At 37.2% G+C, this 22,767-nt stretch overlaps 1 pseudogene; it reads right to left on the bottom strand.

Annotated features, from left to right (window-relative positions):
* Nucleotides 1-19,638: 19,638 nt before the first annotated feature.
* On the bottom strand, nucleotides 19,639-21,025 carry LOC101442278 (non-POU domain-containing octamer-binding protein pseudogene; annotated as a pseudogene).
* Nucleotides 21,026-22,767: the final 1,742 nt, after the last annotated feature.

The raw sequence follows: 22,767 nt of genomic DNA, 5'->3' as shown, positions 1-22,767 counted from the left end.
CTATTTTAGATCTCATTTTTAAATTTACTAATCACAAAATGGAATTTTAAGATGATGGCAGGCAATTTGATATAATAAAACATAATAAGACTGTTTTGAAAAGATACATTCTTCCAAAAAATATAACTGACATAGTATTAGAAACAGATAGAGCCAAGAAGCTGATTAAAGGTTGTGAGATAATCAAACAATGATTGCTCTATTATATTATTTTTTAAGTTCTGATAATATATAAGCTATTTTTAATACACCTGAATAAATGCTATTTTATTTTTTTTAGAAAAAAATCTTTTTGAAAAGAGTTTTTGAATAAAACTATTTTGTGAAAACATTATGTCAAAACCAATAACATCTTCAAGAGATCCTATTTACAGTGACTTCACATCCACATAATATGGATTGAGACCAACAACGTATCTGAATTTGATGTATACAATTTAAGCCATCACATTAGTCAATAAGTAAAAGTTTAAAATTATTAAACTTAGTTATTTCTGATAGTCCGTTTTACTCTTATTTGTGTCCCTATTTGGATGATAAATTATATGGCCACCTTCAGGCATATTTGGGAATTCTCTGCACATGCCTTATATATGTTGCTACAATCAACACTCCAAGGTCCAGCTGAAGCTCTACATTCTCTGCCAAAGTCCGCCAGTTATCCATCAGGCACACACCTCTGCCAAGTGCTATTATTGCCTGGAAACTGTGGTATTATAAGGTTGGGCAGGCAGTGGTGTCCTGTAGCACAGGATAGGATGGTTACTGGCGCATCATTTTGCAGTGCTGGGCCAAGCATTCCCATCAGCACCCCTGAATATTAAGGTTTTCTCAGCCATCACCATGCCAAAGCTCACCTTCAGGTAAGAACAGAAGTGGGGGAGACATGTTCTTTCCTTTTTGTCTTATGCTTTTTTAAAGGGTCTTAAAGCAATATGGCTGTGCTTCTATGATTTGCAGTGGAATTAGCTTTTTACGCTTTGCTTGGGTTTTGTTTCTAGAATGTGTCCAAGGATTTTCCTGGGGACAAAGTACACCATGATTGACCCACAATAATGACTTCCTTCTGGCATATAAAGTTAGTCTTCCTTTTAATTAGTTCCTTCCAGGAGACACCTCTGGTGCCCTAAAAAAAGATATTTGTCAGGTCATCCTTAACTTTACCTGATATTTTGGAATATGTCTCAGACTTTACAGTGGCATAATTTGAGTTGTTTTTCAGGAGCTCCTCACTTCCCTTGCAAATAGGTTTCTCTTGATCTATCTCACCAGCTGAAATCTGACTTGCCACAGTGGGCACAGCTTTGAGTCAAGTGGAGAGTTCCATTATATAATAATATAACAAGAATAATGTTTAAGCAGCTCTGTCTCTTGAGGACATTCAGTAAGTATCTATAAAGTGTGTATTGTGGGGCAGGCATAGGGTTAATTGCTGGTATGCAAAGATATCTAAGTTACAGTCCTCACCTTTAATGAATTCAGCCTAACAGGGGATGAATACATATTAATGCATAATTATAGTTCCTTGTGATAAGTTACGTAATAGCAGTATATATAAAGCATAGTGATAACATAACACAGAAGGATGTATGTATATTCACAAAGAGATGTATATATGAAAGGGGAAACTGTAACTTCAGGTTTCTGGAGTATGGAGGTATGTTTTTGGTTAGAAAGGGAGGAGAAGAGAAGTTTAAGGTAATGGTATAGAATGTAGATTGAAGGGTGGACATATGGCCAAATATAAATTAAGGCCATTGTGTTCCATGCCGAAACAGTTGGACAATTTAGAATCACTTGGAGAATTTAAGCATGGCAGAGACTAAACTTTTTATGTATTTTACAGAAATGACTTTTGTCGGAGAGGGCAGGTGTAAGTTAGGTTGCCTTTGTAACCCATTAGAATGGAGACTGAAGGATGAATTAAGAGAGTATTGAATTTGCTTAGGTAAGAGATGATGAATAATGAACAGTGGGAATAGAGAAGATATTTCCCATTTCTAAATTATTTAGGAGGCAAAAGAAACAGGACTTGAGGACTTAGTATAAGGATATTGTGAGTGACGTATAGGAGTTGATGAAGATACCTGCAGTTCTGATCTGGATATCTATACGAATGACCTACTTGAAACTACTTGAAACAGAGAATAAAGAACAGGAAAAATTTTAGGGAGGAGGATGAATTTCTCTGTTAAAAATTACTAGTTAATGGAGGGAGCAGAAATGGAAAAAGGAAATAAAAATGTTGAGGAAAAAATAGAAGAGACAGAAAAATAGTCATGGACAGAGATAAAGACAGGGAAACAAAGGTAAGCAAAAATCATAGAGACATAGGTTTATATTTGAGAAATAATTCCATTTTCACTTTTAAGTAGCATGGAATCTAAAAATGTCTTTTAATTTTTCAACTTTAGGTATCACTCTTTTTTTAGTCATGATTACAAGTTGAATAAGATGAAGATTTCATCTCTGAATTGAGGAAAAGTGAAGAATGAGAAGGAACAGTGAAAGAAAAGCCAGGAGACCAAGCCTGATTATACTGCAACAAAATCTCTATCAATAATCTCAGCCCTTACAAAGATATTTGCATCTCTGGGATTAGCATTTCAGAAAAATAAGTTTAATTCATTGAAATAGTATTCAAATAAGATATTGGAAGCTGAGGAATTAGAAAGGTGGAGTACTGAAAGAAAAATATCTATTTTTAAATTTCTTTAATTGGAATGAATAGGTTACCATCTCTACTTGTAAAGGCATAATTAAAACACAGAAACATGGGTTTGGAAAGAATTCACAGGCTGGTTTCCAATCATTGCTTCCCTAATTGTTTCCACATAAAAATAACCACACTTGCTTGCTTGACCAAGTATTTTCACATTTAGAGAACTGTCTTGGTGGGATGGTAAGGTAAATTTTGGAGTGATATAACAAATTTAAACAAACATACCAAAAAATCCTTAGAATGAACTGGCCTTATTTTTTCCAGTGAATATAAACTTTGTAAATCTCTGAACTTTTTAACAATCCAACATTTAAAAACTTGAAAAATTTTTTGGACTTTTGCCTGATAGGATCATTGTGTACCAAAAATATTCTCTATGGATTTTATCCTGAAATCACCAAGAGAAAATATATTTTGAAATAATCAACCTCCAATTGATTTTTTAGCTCCTCAAACTGTATTTTCAAATTTGATCAATGCAAAGTAAGGAATCAGTAATTAAAAGATAATGATTTTTTCAAGTGGAGGTAGTTAATGTTATTGTAAATTGCTTTGCTGTAAGTAGGTTCAGGTTTATAATGCTTTTGTAAATGATTTTGGAACAAAACTAGGCTTTTCATTACATTATTATTTCAGGCCTTAGTATAGGAGTTTAAATGAAAGTATATAAAGCTACCACAGAAAATGTGTAAGAATCTGAGAATTACTTTACTAACTTGAGAGAATGCCACCTGAGATACATAAAGACCCCCTGATTCTTCTTATCATTCTTATTTTAAAACATTTGAGATATTCATGGAAAGCAAACAGTTGTGCTGGGCTGAAGAACAAAAACAGATAAGATATGAGCAAGACTTGGATCAGATTGTTCTTCAAAAATGACTCCACTGAGCACCCCATAACATCTCTGACAGACACAGGGGTTAAAATTACCCCAAGTCCCATTAACATGGAAATCCACTGTAGTGGTTAATTATTTGTCTACTTGGCTATAATGCCTAATTATTTAGTCAAACACTAGTGTAGATGTTGCTGTGAAGGTATTTTGTATGTATTATTAACATCTACAATTAGTTGATTTAAAGTAAAGGAGATTACCCTTGATAAAGTAGGTGGAGCTCATCCAATCAGTTAAAGGTTTAAGAGCAATAAACTGAGATTTCTCAGAGAAGAATGAATTCTTCCTGAAGACTGCAAGTGGGTCTTGCCAAGTTTCCAGCCTGAAGGCTTATTTTACCGATTTCAGACTTGCCAGACCCCACAACTGCATGAGCAAATTCCTTAAAATCAATCTCTTTGTCTCTCTCTCTGTATATAAACAAATAATCTATTGGCTCTGTTTCTCTGAAGAACTCTGACTGACACACCCAATATTCATCTAGCTAGTACTGTGTATTCTTATTTTAGTGGCTCAGAAACCCTAGGGGACTACATCTGTAATTACAGTCACCGAAGGGTAAGGATTGTTTCTTCATTTTGTGGCTATCTTGTGAAGTCAGCCTGAAACATGTAGGCCATGGTGCTATGAGTGAGGCTTTAATGGTTCTGTTTATGATCAAACTGCTCCAGAGGGAAGACTAGATTAATCTGGAAGTGTCACTTGGATCCATACTCTCTCTAGACCTCATGTGGGGAAAATTTAAGCAAGTCTTAATTAATTTGGCATGACCGAACTCTATTACTGCATGGAGTGACACAGTGATAGTGAGAAAATCACACCGAGGGTTTGTGCCAATGGCCCACACAAGAGTATCCCTAACCTTGACCATCTAACGAAAAGGATGGAGTAGAGGAGTGATAGTTCAGACACATTTTGTGCACGGAACAGTTCCATGAACTTCATAATTTCAACATAATGGCGTTGAGTCGCTATGTATAACACACAACCAGTACAGAAATACTCGCAGTAGTTGACATTTTGTGTGAAATATGAACCATGAGCTACTTATTTGCCATAATCCAACAGTTTTTTTCTCTTGAATGGTCCTACAAAGTCAATATAAATTTTCAAATTTTAGTTGACTTTTAATGTAATTAAAGTAATACCTCAGTATATTTGGAAGATTTTAATAGCAAATCCAAGACATCATATAATTTTGCACCGAACTACTTCAGTATGTTTCTCTAGTGCACAAGAATTTTTTTATACTTTAATAACATTCTTGAAATTCTATCCAGAAGAGTAATATAACTAACATTCATTATTTTATAATACATTTAAAGCTTTATTTGGAGGAGCAATATACATTATTATTTTAAAAATATATGTTTTTATTTTTTTAAAGATACTTAGATTACATAAATGTCACCAAGAAAATATAGGGATTCCCATATGCTGCGCTCCCTCCACTACCCACATTTTCCACATAAACAACATCCTTCGTTAGTGTGGTACATTCATTGCAATTGATAAATGCATTTGGGAGCATTGCCACTGAGCATGGATTATAGTTTACATTGTAGTTTACACTTTCTCCAACATAATTCTGTAGGTTATGGGAAAATATATAATGGTCTATATCTGTTGCAGTGTCATTCAGGACAACTCCAAAGTCCCAAAAACGCTCCCGTATTATACCTGTTTTGCTGTCTCCTTGTTCTCAGGGCCTCCAGTAGCCACTGCTTCCACATAATGTTGTAATTTCTTCCATTGCGAGAATCATAATAAGTCTATCGTAGAATACTAGTCCACCCTAGTCCATAGTTCATTCCCCAATCCTGAAGATTCTGGGATGGTGATGTTCACTCTACCTCTAATTAAAAGGGGACTTTGATCCCATGCAGCTGAGGTATGGGACTCTCTCGCTTGCAGTTGTAGGCTCTCTTGTTTCTTTGATAGGGTGGTTGTCCATCCTCACCTCTCTCTTAGTTGTCCTGGGTGAGTCCAATGAACTACCGAGTCCATGTTACAACTCCGCTGGGGCTCAGGAACCAGCTGGTACACGGACAGCCCAAATATTTAAGTCTTTTGAATGTATACCTATTAACTCCAACACCAACTGTAGGTTCAAATAGAGGGGACAGACGAGGCATGTGTAGGGAAGCCATAATTGAGCCCAACTCTGTCACTCAGGAGCACAAACTCCAAAGTAGGACCCACTGGTAAAGGCACCAAACTCTGGAGCTATCTGCCTGACCATAGGATCTGGGTGTCTCCAGGTCCCTCAGGAGCCCCACTTTTTGGGGTAGTATCTACTTTGGCAGTCTATGAGATCCTGGTGTCCTGCTGAGATGTGTGTAAGCATTACCTCTGGGCTGACCTTCCGACTCATTTTGAAGTCTCTTAGCCATATTAACCCATTTGTCTTTACCTTTTCCCCCTTTTATTTGAGATCTTTTTCCAGTTGCATTGCTAGTTGGTTCTTGGTAGTAATTCCTTAGTGCTAGAAAGGCTCATCCCTGGAATCATGTCCCACACTGGGGGGAAGGTAATACATTATGTACTGGATTTGGCTTAGAAAGTGTCCACATTTGAGCAACAAGGAGGCTCTCAGGAGGTAACTCTTAGGCACCCTTTAACACTAGGTTAAGTTTCAATTTCAAGAGTAAAAGCTCATAAGCATAGTCATCAATATCAAGGACCCATCAATGGACAATCATCCTTTGCTAACCATTGTCCCTGTACTTGGGGGATCGTTGCTGTTCCATTAGACAATGTGGTGGAGCTCTCCAGGATGGGAACTCAATATTCTTTCAGTTATTGTGTGAATGTCAACCCACTACGACAATGCCCTATGAACATTTGAACACATTTATGGCACCTTATATGTATGTACAAGAATTTTTAAAAAAACATAACCACTTACCATTGGCACATTCAACATAATTAACATTTTTTTCTCAATATCATCCAATACCTTACCCATGTTTAATTTTCCCTGGTTGTCTAAAAACTGCCTTTTTTAAACTTCGCTTAAGTTAGGAATTTAATGAGATCTATACATTGCATTTGTCAGCTATAGCTTAAGTTTTCTCTCCATTTTATTTTCCTTTTCATCCACAATAATTTCATTTCTTTTTCTTCCTTCCATTTATTTGTTGAAACGTTGGGTCATTTGTCCTGTAGAATTTCCCAGCTTCTGAATTAGACTGATTTTTCTCATCATGCCCCTTAATATATTCTTATAGTCTCTGAACTTTCAGGAAGTGAGTTTATATCTAGAAGCTTGATTAAATTCCTTCCACTCCCCTTTATTAACAATACTTCATGGATGTGCTGTATAATTCTTTTATTTTTTTGTTATTGAAGATGCTGTATGTTTACAGAAATATCATGCGTAAAATACAGGATTCCCATATGCCACCCCATTATTAACACTGTAAATTAGAGGGGTACATTTGTTACAATTGATGAAAGCACATCTTGAATTTTTACTATTAACTATAGTCAATGGTTTAACTTAGGGTTTATTGTTCCCTGGATTTTTAAAAAAACATTTAGTCTAGAAATATATATATATGACCAAAAATTGCTGCTTTTAACCACATTCACATATATAATTCAGTGCTATTAATTACTTTTACAATGTTGTGCTATCATCACGACTGTCAGTTACCAAAACTTTGTAGTCAACTCAAATAGAAATTCTGTGCAATTTAAACATGAACTCCACATTCCCTACCCTAACCCAGTGCCTGGTAATCTATATTCTAGATTCTGACTCTATGAATTTGCTAGTTCTAATTATTTCATATGAGTGAGATCATATAATATCTGCTCTCTAATGTCTGGATTATTCACTCAACATGATGTCTTCAAGGATAATCCATGATGATGCATGGATGAAAACTTCATTGCTTTTTATGGCTGAATAATATTCCTTTGTATGCATATAGTGCATTTTGTTTATCTATTTGTCATTTGATGGACACTTGAGTTGCTTCCATTTTCTGGCAACTGTAGTTAATGCTGCTGTGAACTTAAGTGTGCAAATATCTGTTCAAATCCATACTTTCAATTCGTTTGGGCATATACCCAGAAGTGGCATTGACAGGTCATCTGGTAATTCTAAAATCAACTTTCTGAAGAACTGCCAGTCTTCCACACTGGCAGCACCATTTTATGTTCCCACCGGCAGCAAATGAGTGTTCCTATTTCTCCACATCCTTTCCAACCCTTGTAATTTTCTGTTTTTTAATAGTAGTCATACTAGTGGGTGTGAAATGGTATCTTGTGCATATCCCTAATGGCTATTGATATTCAACATCTTTTCATGTGCTTTTTGGCCATTTGTATATCTTCTTTGGAGAAATGTCTATTCAAGGCTCTTGCCCATATTTTAATTGGGTTGTTTTTCTTTTCATTGCTGAGATGAAAGTTTTCTTTATATATTCTGGATATTGAATCCTTATTGGATATGTGGTTTCCAATGTTTTTTTTCCCCATTGTATAGATTGCTATTTTATTCTCAATGTAAAGTCCTGTGAGGCACAATTTTTTTTTGTCTTTATAGAGTATTTTAATGATGTTTGTGGCAATCCATGAACAATCCTATCTTAAAAGTGACCACCTCTTAGAATTGATAACTATATATAATATATCAGGGTCACCATTTATTCACAACAAAGAGTCTGTGATTTACTGCCTGGTAGCTATGCAGACAAAGAATGAAGACAAAAATATGTAAAATATGTATCATGAAGATTAATATGTGATAAAGTTTTTTTAAAATTTCTTAATTGTGTTTTTGAAGATACATAGATCACAAAAGATGTTACATTAAAAAATATAAGAGGTTCCCATATACCCCTACTTCTCCCACATCAACAACTTCTTTCATCATTGCAGCACATGCATTGCATTTGGTGAATACATTTTGAAGCATTGCTGCACTGCATGGATTATAGTTTACATTGTAGTTTCCACTCTCCCCCAGAACTTTCAGTGGGTTATGGTAGGATATATAATGTCCAGCATCTGTCCCTGCAATATCATTTAGGACAACTCCAAGTCCCAAAAATGGAGTCTCATTTACCTATTATTTCTTTGGTTGCTTGTGCTTTGAATATGAAGTGTAAGAAACCATCACCTAACAAGTGTCATGAAGATGCTGCTCTAGGTTGTCTTCTAAGAGTTTTATAGTTCAGGCCCTTACATTAGGTCTTTGATACATTTTGAGTTAATTTTTGTATACAGTGTGAGATAGTGGTCCACCCTCATTTTTTTTTGCATATGAAGATCCATTTTTCCCAAAATCATTTTTGGAAGAGACTATTCTTCCCAGTTGAGTGTTCTTCACCCTCTTGTCTAAAATCAGTTGGCCATAAAGGTGAAGATTGATTTATGAGTTCTCAGTCCAATTCCATTGATCTATATGTCTGTCCTTGTGCTAGTACCATGCTGTTTTGATTACTGCAGATTTGTAAAAAGTATTAGGATTGATTAAGTGTGAGTCCTCTGGATTTATTCTTTTTCAAGATGGATTTGGTTATTTGGAGTCCCTTAACCTTCCACATAAATTTGATAATTGTCTTTACCATATATGCAAAGAAGGTTATTGGAATTTTAAGTGGGATTGCACTGAATCTGTCAGTTGCTTTTGGTATTATTGACATCTAACAGTACTTAGTCTTCAATCTATAAACATGGAATGCCCTTCCAATTTTTAGATCTTCTTTGATTTCTTTTAGCAGTGTTTTGTAGTTTTCTGTGTACAAGTCCTTTATATCCTTGATTAGACTTATTCCAGGATATTTAATTATTTGTTGCTATTGCAAATGGAATTTTTATTTATTTATTTTTATACTTCTAACTGTTCATTACTTGCATATAAAAACACTCTTGACTTTTGGGTGTAGATCTGGTATCCTGCACCACTTTGCCACATTCATTTATTAGCTCTAGGAGCTTTATTGTGAATTTTTCTAAATTTCTGATTATAGGATCATTTCATCTGGAAATAGGCAGAGTTTTACTTCTTTTCCAATTTGGAGACCTTTCATTTCTTTTTCTTGTCTAATTACTCTGGCTAGTACTTCCAATACTATGTTGAAAATCAGTGGTGACAATGGGCATCCTTTTCTTGATCCTGATCTTAGAAGGAAAACTTTCAGTCTTTTACCAGTACGTATAATATTAGCTATAGATTTTTCATATATGCCCTTTAACACATTGAGGAACTTTCTTTCTATTCCTACTTTTCTGTTTTTATCAAGAAGGGGTGCTGAAGTTGCCATCAATTGAGAATCTATTGAGATGATCATGTGTTTTTTCTTCATTCTGTGAATTAATTGAGTTTCTTATGTTGAGTCACCATTGCATATCTGTGATAAATCTCACTTGATTGTGGCATGTAAATTTCAAGGTGATTCTGGATTTGGTTTGATAGTATTTTGTTGAGGATTACCTTAGTTTGCCACAGTGATTACAAGGCAATGTACCAGAAATGGGTTTACTTTTATAATGAGAAACTTATTAGAGATAAAAGCTTACAGTTCTGAGGTCATCAAATGTCTGAATTAAGGCTCCATCAAAGATGCTTAGTCACCAAAGACAGCTATTGGTGATCCTTGTGCCCTGCCACCTGGGGAAGCAAGATGGCAGCCAATTTCTGCTGAGGTTCCTACCTTCCCTTCTGGGTTCACTGTCTCCTGGAGCCCAGCTTTGAGGGATCAGATATTGGGCTTGGCTCATAGTCTAACTAAAGCCAAGCCCAAGGCGTGGAGGCCTTCTCTCTCAGTCTTGGCTGCTCCACTTCCTTCCGAAGTTCAACCGTGAGCTATCAGGCATATGGCTTTTCTCTTCAACTTTGAGCTGCTCCATGGGCCTAGCCTTTTGGGGGCTTCATGCTTAAGCTTTGACTGCTAGTGATCTTCCTGTCCTTTCTCACATGGAAGGGTCAGATTGGCAGTTCCCTTTCTCTCTGTCTCTCCCCTTGTGTCTCTGTTTATATAAACCTCCAGTATGAGGCCAGAGTCCCAACCTGAGTCATTCTTCGTTGACACAGTCTAATCAAAAGGGCCTCACACCCACAGTGATGGATTAGTTCCGGATCATAATCTATTTCTTCCAGGATATGGGTCCATAATTTTCATTTCTTGTGGTATCTGTTTGGCTTTCATAGGATTGGTCATGTTGGCCTCATAGAATGTGATTAGGGAATTTACCCTACTCTTCAATTTTTTTTGGAAGAGTTTGAGCTGCATTGGCATTAGTTCTTAAAATTTTTTGCAAAAAAGCCATTCATCCTGGGCTTTTCTTTGTTAGGAAGTTTTTTTTTTAAAAATTATTGATTCAATTTCTTTACTAGTTATTGATTTTTGTTAGTATCTTCTATTTTTCTTGAGTCTGTGTGGGTAGTTTGTGTGTTTCTAAGAATTCATCCATTTCATCTAGGTTATCTAATTTTTTGGCATACAGTTATTCATATTATCTTTTTATAGACCTTTATATTTCTTTGGGATCAGTAGTAATGTTCCTCTTTTCATATCTGATTTTAGTTATTTGTGCCCTTTATCTTTCTTCATCAGTCTAGCTAAAGATTAGTCAACATTATAGATCTTTTTGAAGAATCAATTTTTGGTTTTATTATTCTTTCCATTGTTTTGTAATTCTCTATTTCATTTATCTTTGCTCTCATCTTTGTATTTCTTTCCTTCTTCTCACTTTCGGCTTCATGTGCTAGTCTTTTTCCAGTTTTTATCATTTTGAGGTCAGGTCCGTGGTTTGAAATCTTTCTTCTTCTATAATATAAGCATTTATAACTATAAATTTCCTTCTGAGCACTGCTTTTTCTATATCCTATAAGTTCTGGAATGTTGTATTTTCATTGTAATTTGCCTCAAGATACTTCCTTATTTCTCTGGTGATTTCCTCTTTAACCCACTGGATGTTTAAGAGTATGTTGTTTAATTTCCACATATCTGTGATTCTTTCATTTCTCCCTCTGCTATTGATTTCTAGTTTCATTCATTGCAGAAGATACCTTGCAGGATGTCAATACTTTTGAATTTATTGATAATTATTTTGTGACTTAAGGTATTTCTGTCCTGGAAAATGATCCATATGCACTTGAGAGCAATATGTATTCCATTTCTGTTGGGCCAACTGTTAGGTCTAATTGATTTAAAATATCATTTAAGTCTTCTATTTCCTTATTAAAGCTGTCTAGATTTTCTATCCTTTATTGAAAATCATGTATTAAAGTCTTCTACTATTCATGTAGAACTATTCCCTCCTTCAAATATGTTAATATTTGCTTCATATATTTTTTGGTTTGCTGATAGTTGCATATATATTTTTCCAATTGTTATGTCTTCTTGTTTAATTAACCTATTTCAGTATATAATGATCATCTTTGTTCCTCATAACAGTTTTTGACTTATATATTTTTTTACCTGACATTAATATAGCTACCCTAGCTCTCTTTTGGTTTCTACATGCATGGTGTATTTTTTTGCTTTCTGTCTTTTCCCTCTCAAACTTCTTGTGTTTTGTATTTAAGAGAGTCTCTTGACATAGATTCCTTGGATGCTCAGAACAGTACTATGAAATGGGGTCAGCTTAAATAATGGGAATTTATTCACTCATGTTGAGAGCCTGGGACTATGCCCAAAACAAGACATCATCAAGACCATGCTTTCTTTTTGAAGACTGGCTGCTGACAATCCTTGGCTCCTCTGCCACATGGCAAGGCATAAAGTGGCATTTGCTGGTCTCTCCCTTCTCTCCCGGATTTCACTAATTTAAGCTTCTTGTTTTCATGGCCTTTTTTCTCTCTGAATTGCATTCTCTTTTAAAGGATTCCAAGGACTCCTGTAATAGGATTAAGACCACTCCTAAGTCATTCCTTAACTGAAGTATTCTCATCAAAAAGTCCTACTTACACAGAGTCCCTACTCACAGGAATGGATTAGGTTTAAGGACATATTTACATACAGTTTCAAACCACCAGGCATTACCCTCTGGACATCAAAAGGACACGTTCTTTCTATATACAAAATGCATTCATTCCATCACAATGCCCCAAAAGCCTTTAGACATTTCAGTAAAAATACTAAGTACAAAGTCTCATCCAAATACATTGTAGATGTTGTCTGTCCTGGGGCACAATTCCCCTCATCTGTGGATGTGTGAAACCTAGAGAACAGGGTATCTGCTTCCAATATACAAAGGAGGGACAGCCATAGGATAAACATTCACATTTCGATAGGGAGATATTAGAAGGAAAGCAGGGCTCATGTGTTCCAAATAATTCCAAAACCCTGCAGGGCATACACCATTAGATTTCAAGGTCTGAGAGTCATCTATGGAATGACATTTCTCCTACAATCCTGACAGAGTGGCAGCCCCACCTTTCTGAGTGCTTGCACAGTTGCCATTTTCTTCCCAAACATGGGTGTAGCCACCCTCTGAGAACACTGGGGTGGTGGCTAGACTTTCCACAATCCCCAGGTAATATAATTGCACCTTCTCTGAAGGCTTGGGTGATAGCATTCTTCCTGAACAATGGAGGGAAGACCTGCCCTCTCCAATGCCAGGGCATACTCACCCTTTTCACACACATGGGTGGGTCCATTCTCTTCACCTGAGAAGATGTCTTCAGTCCAGACCTCAGTTTCCATGATCCTGCCCTTGAATTGATTTTTCCTTCAATCTTTCTTTTTTCCTGCTCCTTTTAGTCTGGGCTGGCAGTGGTTCTGGCCATACAGATATCTTAAAATACTTGTCAGTTTTGCAGGTAATATACATCACACAAAAGAACTTTCCACAAATCCTTTCTGGGTAACTACATTTCCAATCCTGACTTATACTGAAATAGCTGACTGGTTCCATGTTCAGTTAAACTAGACATGGAGCACTATTCTATGGGTCTTGCTTTCCAGAAGCTAAGAATTTTCCAAACCATCAGTTGTGCTTTGTTTGAGCCCAGGAGTTCGGTTTTAAGCTTATCACTCTCCTCCCACATTTTACTATAAGGTGCAAGGAGAAACTGGGCTGCACTTCCCACATTAGTTTGGAAATCTCAGCCAAATATCCAAGCTCATCACTCTCAAATTCTGCTTTCCATCCAATATCAGAACTCGATTTTCCCAATTTTTCCATCACTTTAAAGCAAGGATTGCCTTTCTTCTACTTTGCCATGATGTATTCATAATTTCAGTCAAAGGCCTCATCAGAAGTAGCTTTAGCATCCATATTTCTACCAACAGTCTCTTTAAAGCAAACTAGACCTTTTCTATTAAATACCTCATAATTCATCCAGCCCCTACCCATTACCCAATACCAAAGCTGTTTACACATTTTTGGCATTTTCAATAGCAGAACCACTCTCTTCTGGTTCTAAAATCTGTTTTAGTTTCCTAGTCTGGTCAAAGCAATAACAAAAGAGAATTTATTCATTTATAGTTAGAGTCCAGGAAAATGTCAAAATCAAGGCATCATCAAGGCAATACTTTCTTCCCAAAGAACAGCTGTAGCTGATCCTTGGCTCTTGCTGCCTCACAGCAAGGCACATGACAGCATCTGCTGGTCCCTCCCTTCTCACCTGAGTTTCATTGATTTCAGCTTCTTTCCTCTGTCTGAACTTTGAGTAATAAAGGACTTCAGTAATAGGGTGAGCACACATCCCACATCATACCTTAACTGGAAGTAATCTCATAAAAAAGTCCTACTTAAAATGGATCCACACCCACAGATGTGGATTGGATTTAGAAACATGTTTTCATGGGGTACATACAGCTTCAAACCACCACACTTGTAAAAGCATGTAGTTGGATCATGCTTTTTTAAAATCCTTTCTGCCAATCTCTGCCTTTTCACTAGGAAGTTTAAACCATTTACGTTTAATGTTTTGATAATGCAGGACTTTCTTCTACCATGTTACTATTTAATCTTTATAAGTCTTCTTTTTCTTAATTTTTCCATTAAAGCCTAAATTCACATTCAATTTTTTTTTGTATTGTACCATATTGAGTCCCTTCTTATTACTTTTTGGATATATTTTTTTCATATATTTTCCTTGTGATTGCAATGGGGTTAAACTTAAACATCTTATATATGTAACAATCAGAATTGATTTGATGCCAACTTAACTTCAGTAGTACACATATACATTGTTCCTATACCCTCCATTCCCCACCATTTTTTTTTACTTGTTACAGATATCTTGTATATCGTATGTGCAAAACCATGGATTTATCATTACTTTTTTATGTATTTGAATTTTAGCTCCTTTAGGAAGTAATATGTATAGTTACCTACCAAGAAATACAATACACTAGTACTGATATTTACTATTACCCAAATAGATGCCTTTATTGGAGATCTTTTTTAATTTATGCCACTTTGAACCACTGTCTAGCATCCTTTCATTTTAATCTGAAGAACTTCCCGTTACATTAGTTGTAGGGAAGGTTAGCTGTGATGAACTCAGATTTTGTTTATTTGGGGATATCTTAATTTCTCCCTCATTTTTAAAAGAAAGTCTCACTGGACATAAAATTCTTGGTTAGTAGTTGTTATCTTTCAGCACTTTAAGTATTTCAGCCTGCTGACTTCTTGTCTCCATGGTTTCTGATGAGAAGTTGGCTCTCAATCTAATTGGGACTTCATTGTATATAACACATTGTTTTCCTCTTGCAGGTTTCAGAACTCTTTTTGTCCTTTGAATTTGACTGTTTGATCAATATATATAATGAATTGTGTTTGTCTTCATGTTTATTCTGTTTGATGTTCTCTGGGCATTTTCAATGTACATCATCACATCATTTGCCAAGTTTGAGAAGTTTTCTGTCATTATTTCCTGAATATTCCTTCTGTCTATTTCTCTCTTTCTGAAACTTCCATAATCCATATATTGGTATGCTTGGTTGTGTCTCAGAGGTCTCTTGGGCTGTTTTCACTTTTTGTAATTATTTTTTTCTTTCTGATTATCTCCAAGACAAATTTTAATTGTCTTTGTTTTCAATTTCACTGATTCTTTCCTCTATCAGTTCCAATCTGCTGATGAAATCCCCCTGGGAATTTTTTATTTAAGTTATTGTGGTTTCAAGACCAGTAGTTCTATTTGCTTCCTTTTTAAAATTTATTTCTCTTTATTGAGATTCTCATATCACTCATTCTTTGTTTTCCTGATACCCTTTTGTTCTTTCTCTGCACTTTCCTTCAGAGGAAATAATTTTAAAAATTCTATGTCTGGTATTCATGGGAGGGCCGTGGTTCAAACCCCAGGCCTCCTTGACCCATGTGGAGCTGGCCCATGCACAGTGCTGATGCACGCAAGGAGTGCCGTGCCACGCAGGGGTGTCCCCCGTGTAGGGGAGCCCCACGTGCAAGGTGTGTGACCCATAAGGAGAGCTGCCCAGTGCAAAAGGAAGTGCAGCTTGCCCAGGAATGGTGCCACCCACATGGAGAGCTTACACACAAGATGACGCAACAAAAAGAAACATAGATTCCTGTGCCGCTGACAACAGAAGCGGACAAAGAAGATGCAGCAAATTGACACAGAGAACAGACAACGGGGGAGGGGAGGGGAGAGAAATAAATAAAAATAAATAAATCTTTAAAAAAAATTCCTTGTCTGGTATGTCCTCTGTGTGATCTTTTTTATACTTCTGGATGTTTATTCTCTTCATTTTGATGGGCCATCATTTCCTATTTCTTTGTTTGCCTTGTAACCTTTTGTTGCACTCTGTACATCATAATATTTTAAAATATTAACTCTGGGATTTATTCCCTGAGATGTCTATTCCTGAGTTTGTATCCAGGTAATGATATGACAGGGATTTTTGTGAGTGTCATGAGCTAACAAAACCAATCAAACCTAAGCAAATAAACACCTTTCACCTTTAACTGACTTTGCAGATTTGCTTTGCATTGGTTGCTGCTCTCCCTCAGAGTTCAACCCTTTTATCAGGAAGGTCAGCCTAGGATGAATGTAAAACTCAGTGTCCTCCTTACCTTTTCTGGACCTCTGTCTTTTCCTGGGCTTGTGCTTTCTAGTGGCCTTATGACTATTTATAGGAGTTTGAATGCTCCCCCTATTTCCTAGGAAACAGACCTTCTCCTTCTCCTTCTCCCTGGTGTTTTACTGCATGCATGAAAGTTGTTAAGTCTTTGCCCTAGGTCACAAACCACACTCATTCCTTACATTGCTTTCATTGTCTCATGCTGTTTTTGCCTGGAGGGTAAATTCTGAAAGGGAGCACACTTGAAGGGAATTTCCGAAGTCAGTCTTTCCCAGCTGGAACAAGTCCAGAGAACCACAAAGGGAGTGCTAGCCAGTTCCAAACTTCCTTGGGGAGGGATTGAGGGAGGGACTAGGAAAGGTGCCAGGAGCTCTCATGGCTTCACAAAGCTGTGCTTTCTTGACTTGGTACCTGTCCAGTAAATTCAGTCCATCATCTTTCCTCTGCAACTCTAAGAAGGTATAGTATCTTTAAGTCTCCTCCATTACAGTTGTGGTAGGTTGGAGCATGGTCATCCCTACAGCTGGGCAGCAATTTGAAGTAGCTAATCAAAAGCAGTGATCAATGATTGGACTGCACCACACTCCACTCCACCTTCTACCACCCAGATCTAGGGGAACTTGTTTTTTATGTCCCTCTCTGACCCCAGCAAGTTGCACTAGGATGTGGACCACACTGCTACCAGCCAAGAGAGTAGGGGATGGGTGATGGTAACTGCTACAAAGAGAGAGCTGTTCACTGATATTTACTGCATTTTACCAGCCTCTTCCTTACATAATTTGCTTGATGCTGCACAGTGTTTTACTGGCCTCCAGATTTTTGAAACAGTTATTTCACATAGTTCCTGCCTATTTAGTTGTTGTTCTAGTGGTAGGACTGATTCCTGGAGTTTCCAGTTCTCCTGTCTTCCCCTAGTTTCTCTGTATGCTACTATTGCACCTCACATGGAGGCACAAATATTTTGTTCTCTCACTTTAATAATAAGATTGATGAATAGATTCTGATTGTATTAGCCGAAGCCCTCCATTATAATTCCCCAAATAGCTGTCATCTAATAGTTGTAGTCTGGTCACTGTGGCTCAGATCTGCTATCTCATTAGGAATTGAATTCTAGCACTACCATTTATCTTGCAATTATTAATTGTGATTATCTATAAAGAAGATCCTTCTCTAATCTACTTTTTTACCCTAAAATGAAACCCGTATAAGAAGACAGGAATACTGCTACATCCTTTCCACTTATTTATTAAATATCAGCATGAGATGATGCCCTAGCAATGTCTAAAAGTGACAAATTATGTTTGATATATTTTACATATCTTTATGAACTAATTGATTTGAAAAATATAAAAGTGTGTGTATGTTTGTGCTTCAATCTACTCAAATTATTAAATTTTTTTGTTCAAATTTTCCTATCTTTGGCCAGTGGCAACCTCTTCAATTTAACTCCTATGTTCTTCTTATTTCAAAAAAGGCTTAAAATGTATTTTAAGAAGTTAATGTTGCTTACTGTTCCATATCTCAGAAAAACTCCAAATTTCAGTTTTCAGAGACAAACATGGTACAGCAATAAAAAATGCACAGCACCAGCTGGGCCCTAGCCTCAGTGGAGTTGCAACACCTACTCTCCAATTCATTGGACTCACCCAAGACAACTAACAAGGAAGTGAGGATGGAGAACCACCACACCAAGGAATTGAGAGAGTCTAGAACTGCAAGCAAGAGAGTCCCATCCATCAGCAATATGGGATTGAAACTCCCTCTCAATTAGAGGTGGAGAGGGCATCACTCTCCCAGAATCCTCAGGATTGGAGAATAAATTACAGACTAGAGTGGATTTACTGGTATTCTACTACAGAGTTATTGTGATTCTAGCAATGGAAATTATATCATTGATGTGGAGACAGTGGCCACTGGAGATGCTGAAGTCAGGGAGAGGGAAAAAGAAGTGTAATATGGGGGCATTTTCAGGACTCAGAATTGTCCTGAATGAAATTGCAATGGCAGATACTGGCCATTATATATCTTGCTGTAACCTACAGAAGTTAGTGGGAGAGAGTATAAACTACAATCCATGCTTAGTGGCAAGGCCCCAAATATGTTCATCAATTGCAATGAATGTACCACACTATTGAAAGGTTGTTAATATGGGGAAGTGTGGGGAGTGGGGTATATAGGGATCCCTTATATTTTTTGTGTGTAATATTTTGAGTAACCTCAGTATCTTTTGTAAAAAATGAAAAAATATTTTAAAAAATGCACAGCATAACTACCTAAGATAGGGAAGACTAAGAGCTACTGTCAGACCTTTAGCAACACTGTTCCCAAGATTGTACTAAGCCTATCAAGAAAATCTGTGAACAGTAACATCACAGATACAAAACAGCCATTCCTGGGCAGTACTCACCCAAGAAAAAGATGGATGCAAATTAATACAAGCTATTTTTAAAAATATACTAAAATTAAAATCTATGAGAAAATGTCTTTTTTAGGACATAAAGGCACAATATATGAGATATAACAGAATTGTTTGTATGCTGACTGTGATCTCTGTGGACATTTGCCTGAATTCTGACCTGGGAGTGAATGGAGAAATGGGGCTAAGGTCACTGGGTAATATTTGTTTTGTGTGTGTGTGGTATATGTGGCAGGATCTCAGGTTGGAGGACAGCAGGTCAAAAAATAAGAAAGCAAACAGAACAGGATGAACAAAGAATGGAATGATCAGGATTAATGGGGCTCTAACTGGATCCATTTTTGTCATGCTTCCCCGAGGGCCCTAACATCAATAACTTTTGAGACTTCAGGGATGTACTACACACAATTGATTTGTTAAATAATATACCACTCTGAACTGAGTTGTTAAATACCACCTTCCCTCCCTTGCCCTAACCTAACTAGTGGGAGGAAATCTCTAACACTCTTCTCCAGGGTAGAATTATGGCTAGTCCAAAAGGGTTCTTCTTTTAAGGGTTTTGAAAAACTAGGACTCTCCAACATTGTTAGAATCAGGGGCTTTTGTCTGGAGCAAATTCAGCTCCAGGAGCTGCACAGTTGAATGCAGGAGGTCCACCAATTGCTGCAGTTCTTTTCATTGTAGCACCTTGGCCAAAGCATTCTGTTGTTGGTGGGGTCATTCCCCAGGATCCATCTGGCATCATAGTAGCTGGTCCTGGAGGAGCTGGGGTACCAGCTGGCACAGGAGCAGCGTGCATTTATTGTTTATGCCCACAGCACCTCCCATAGCCATCTGGCCCTTCTGCATCTCCTGTTCCTTTGTATTAGGGAAAGTTCCCTTGAGTCCTTCCTGCTGTCTTGGCACCATTTCCTCCTATTGTTGTCACATCTCTTCCTCATGGCTCCTACATTCCTTCTCCTGAGCTCCATTTGCTTTCATTTTTGCATTTCTGGGTTGCAAAATCTTCGGAAGTTCTTCTTGGCAAAGAACTCATCAAGCCCTATCACATGAACATGACCTGGTGCTCATGACGAGCAGCCTCCATCTCCATTTTCAGCTTCTCACGAGCTTCCTTGATGTTACAGTCTTCTTGGTCCTGCTGCTTTTCCTCCCTCTCAGTGAGTGTCTTCCAGTACATGGCATACTCAGACTCAAAAGAGTCAGGCTGTGCAAATCTGGGTGGCTGCTCTCTCTCCTTGCAAACTTGCTGGTTCTTTATAACCAGCTTCTCTGGAAGTCCCTCTCCATCATCTAACCAGTCCATTGGCTTCACAGTCACAGATCCAGGAAATGTGACTAGCAGGAAGGAGCCTTCACTGCATCTGTCCAGAGCTTTCTGAGCAGCTGGCTTTCCTGAGAACTCAACAATGTCTTTTCCTGAGGGACTTCCTCAATCATCCTCAATGACTACAGCCCTCTCCACCTGACCAAACACAGAAAAGGCCTCCTCCAGCAGTTCATTGGACACTTACTGAGGAAGGTTTCTGACTGTAAGGGATGCACTATGGCAGGCAAAGCACACTCGCAGCTACTTTCCACAGAGTGGCATGTTGTCCAGCTCCACTTTGGCAAACTCTGCTAGGGTTTGTGTTTCCAAGTGGATAAAGCCAAAGCCTTTATCCTTATGAATGAAGACCTTGTCTACTTTCCCATATTTTTCAAATGGTTTCCTCGTTTCCTCCTCAGTGATGTTAGGAGGAAGATTGCTTGTGAGAGAGCTCTGTTGGGTGAAGGTTTGCTTTCCTGGTTTCTTTAAATTCTTCAGGTCCATAGTCAAGCCTTCATTTTGGTTGCTGGTCTGTTGCCCATTTGCAGGTATTGGTGGTGGTGGTGTCTGTTACTTTTGTTACTGCAGTAGTGCTGTGGATGGTGATGCTGATGATCCTTTCTTGGAGTATGGTTTTGCTTCTCCAGGTTAAAGTTTTATTGCTCTGCATTTCTGCACCATCTACTAACTGTTCCCTATTTTCTTCTGATATACACTAGTTGCCTTTCACAGTATCCTTTTTCTCAGGTATAGGAAAGATACTATAGCAGTTTGATATTGTTTATGAATTCCAAAAATAGATATTGGGTTGTGTTTTTAAACTGGTCTGTTCCTTTGGGCATAATATATTGTATTAAATTCAGAGATGTCACTTTTACTTGATTAAATAATGATTTAGGCTTTGATTGTGCCATGTCAGTAGGATGTTGAGACACACCCAACTCACAAAGAAAACAACATGGCAGAGGAAAGAATTTGGAGTTTTGATGCTGGAGCCCCAGGAATTAAACACACAGGAAAGGAACACAAAGGAATAGAGACAGTTCCATAGACATGGCAGAGGCCCTGGAAGAGAGGGAGCCTAATAGTCTACAGCTGACCTTGTGAAGAGAACAGAGCAGCTGCACCCGGGAAGAAATGAGCCCCGGGAGAGAGACAAGCCTTATTCCAACCCATAGGTGAGACAAGAAGAAACTGGGACCTTGGAGCCTGAAGAGGAAGGCTGAACACTTGCAGAGACCAGCAGCCATCTTGCTCCAAAACATGGCAAAAAATTTTGGTGAGGTAAGAAATTTATGCTTTATGGCCCTGTGACTGTAAGCTTCTACCCCAAATAAATACCCTTTATAAAAACCAACAGATTTCTGGTACTTTGCATCAGCACCCCTTTGGCTGACAATACTATAGCCTTATTTTATACATTTCTTCCTCTAGACCTGAAATCATCTATTTCTCTAAATTCCCAGAATGCTTTTAGTGGATAATGGTATTCAGGGTCTATGACATGGACATTGAGTGTTGTTTTTTTGTTGCCTTTTGACTTGTTTAGTGGACAGAGCCAAGAAATGATACAGTGTGTTAAGAAAAAAATAAATCATGAGTTTATACTAATACTTTAAATCCAAATTTATTTAGTTGAAATTTCTTTATTATTCCATCTTAAACTATCTATTGTGACTATCTCATTTATAGTGCTTTTAGTGATTTATTTAGGGATTACAAAACACATTTTGTAATTTTTCACAATCTACTCAGAATCAATATTTACCACTTCATTAGGAATGTAGAAACCTCCCCACCTTATTGGTTTCTTTACCCTACACTCTTTATGCTATAATTGTATTATATATTATATCTACATACACTGAAAATCCTACCAATCTTATTTTGGCTTTCAACTATCAAAATATTTACCCAGATATTTACCACTTCTGTTTCATTTTCTTTATTCCTGATATTCTGGGTGCCCTTCTGGTATTGTTGCCGTTCTGTCTGAGAGCTCCTTTAGCAATTCTTCAGAGCATGTCCGCTGGCAATGAATTCTCATTATTTCTCTTCATCTGAATGTCTTTATGTTACTTTCATTCCTGAAGGAAATTTTTACTCTATTTAGATTCTGTGTTGATAGTTATTTCCTTTCAGTACTTTAAAAATATTGTTGTGCTACTTCTAGCCTCTTTGATTTCTGATAAAAAATACACAGTCATTGAATCATTGTTCCCTTTTAAGTAATGTGTCATTTTTCTCTGCTTTCAAGATTTTTCATTTGTCTTTAATTTTCTGCAGTTTTTGATGTGTCTGAGCATGGATTTATTTGGGTGTGTCCTGTTGGGGATTTACTTGGCTTCTTAAGTTTGCACATTTGTGTTTTTCACCAAAATTGTAAAGATTTCAGCTATAATCTTTTCAATC

Source organism: Dasypus novemcinctus, chromosome 3, assembly GCF_030445035.2.
Source record: "Dasypus novemcinctus isolate mDasNov1 chromosome 3, mDasNov1.1.hap2, whole genome shotgun sequence".
NCBI lineage: Eukaryota > Metazoa > Chordata > Mammalia > Cingulata > Dasypodidae > Dasypus > Dasypus novemcinctus.
This window is presented reverse-complemented; position numbering and strand designations above follow the sequence as displayed.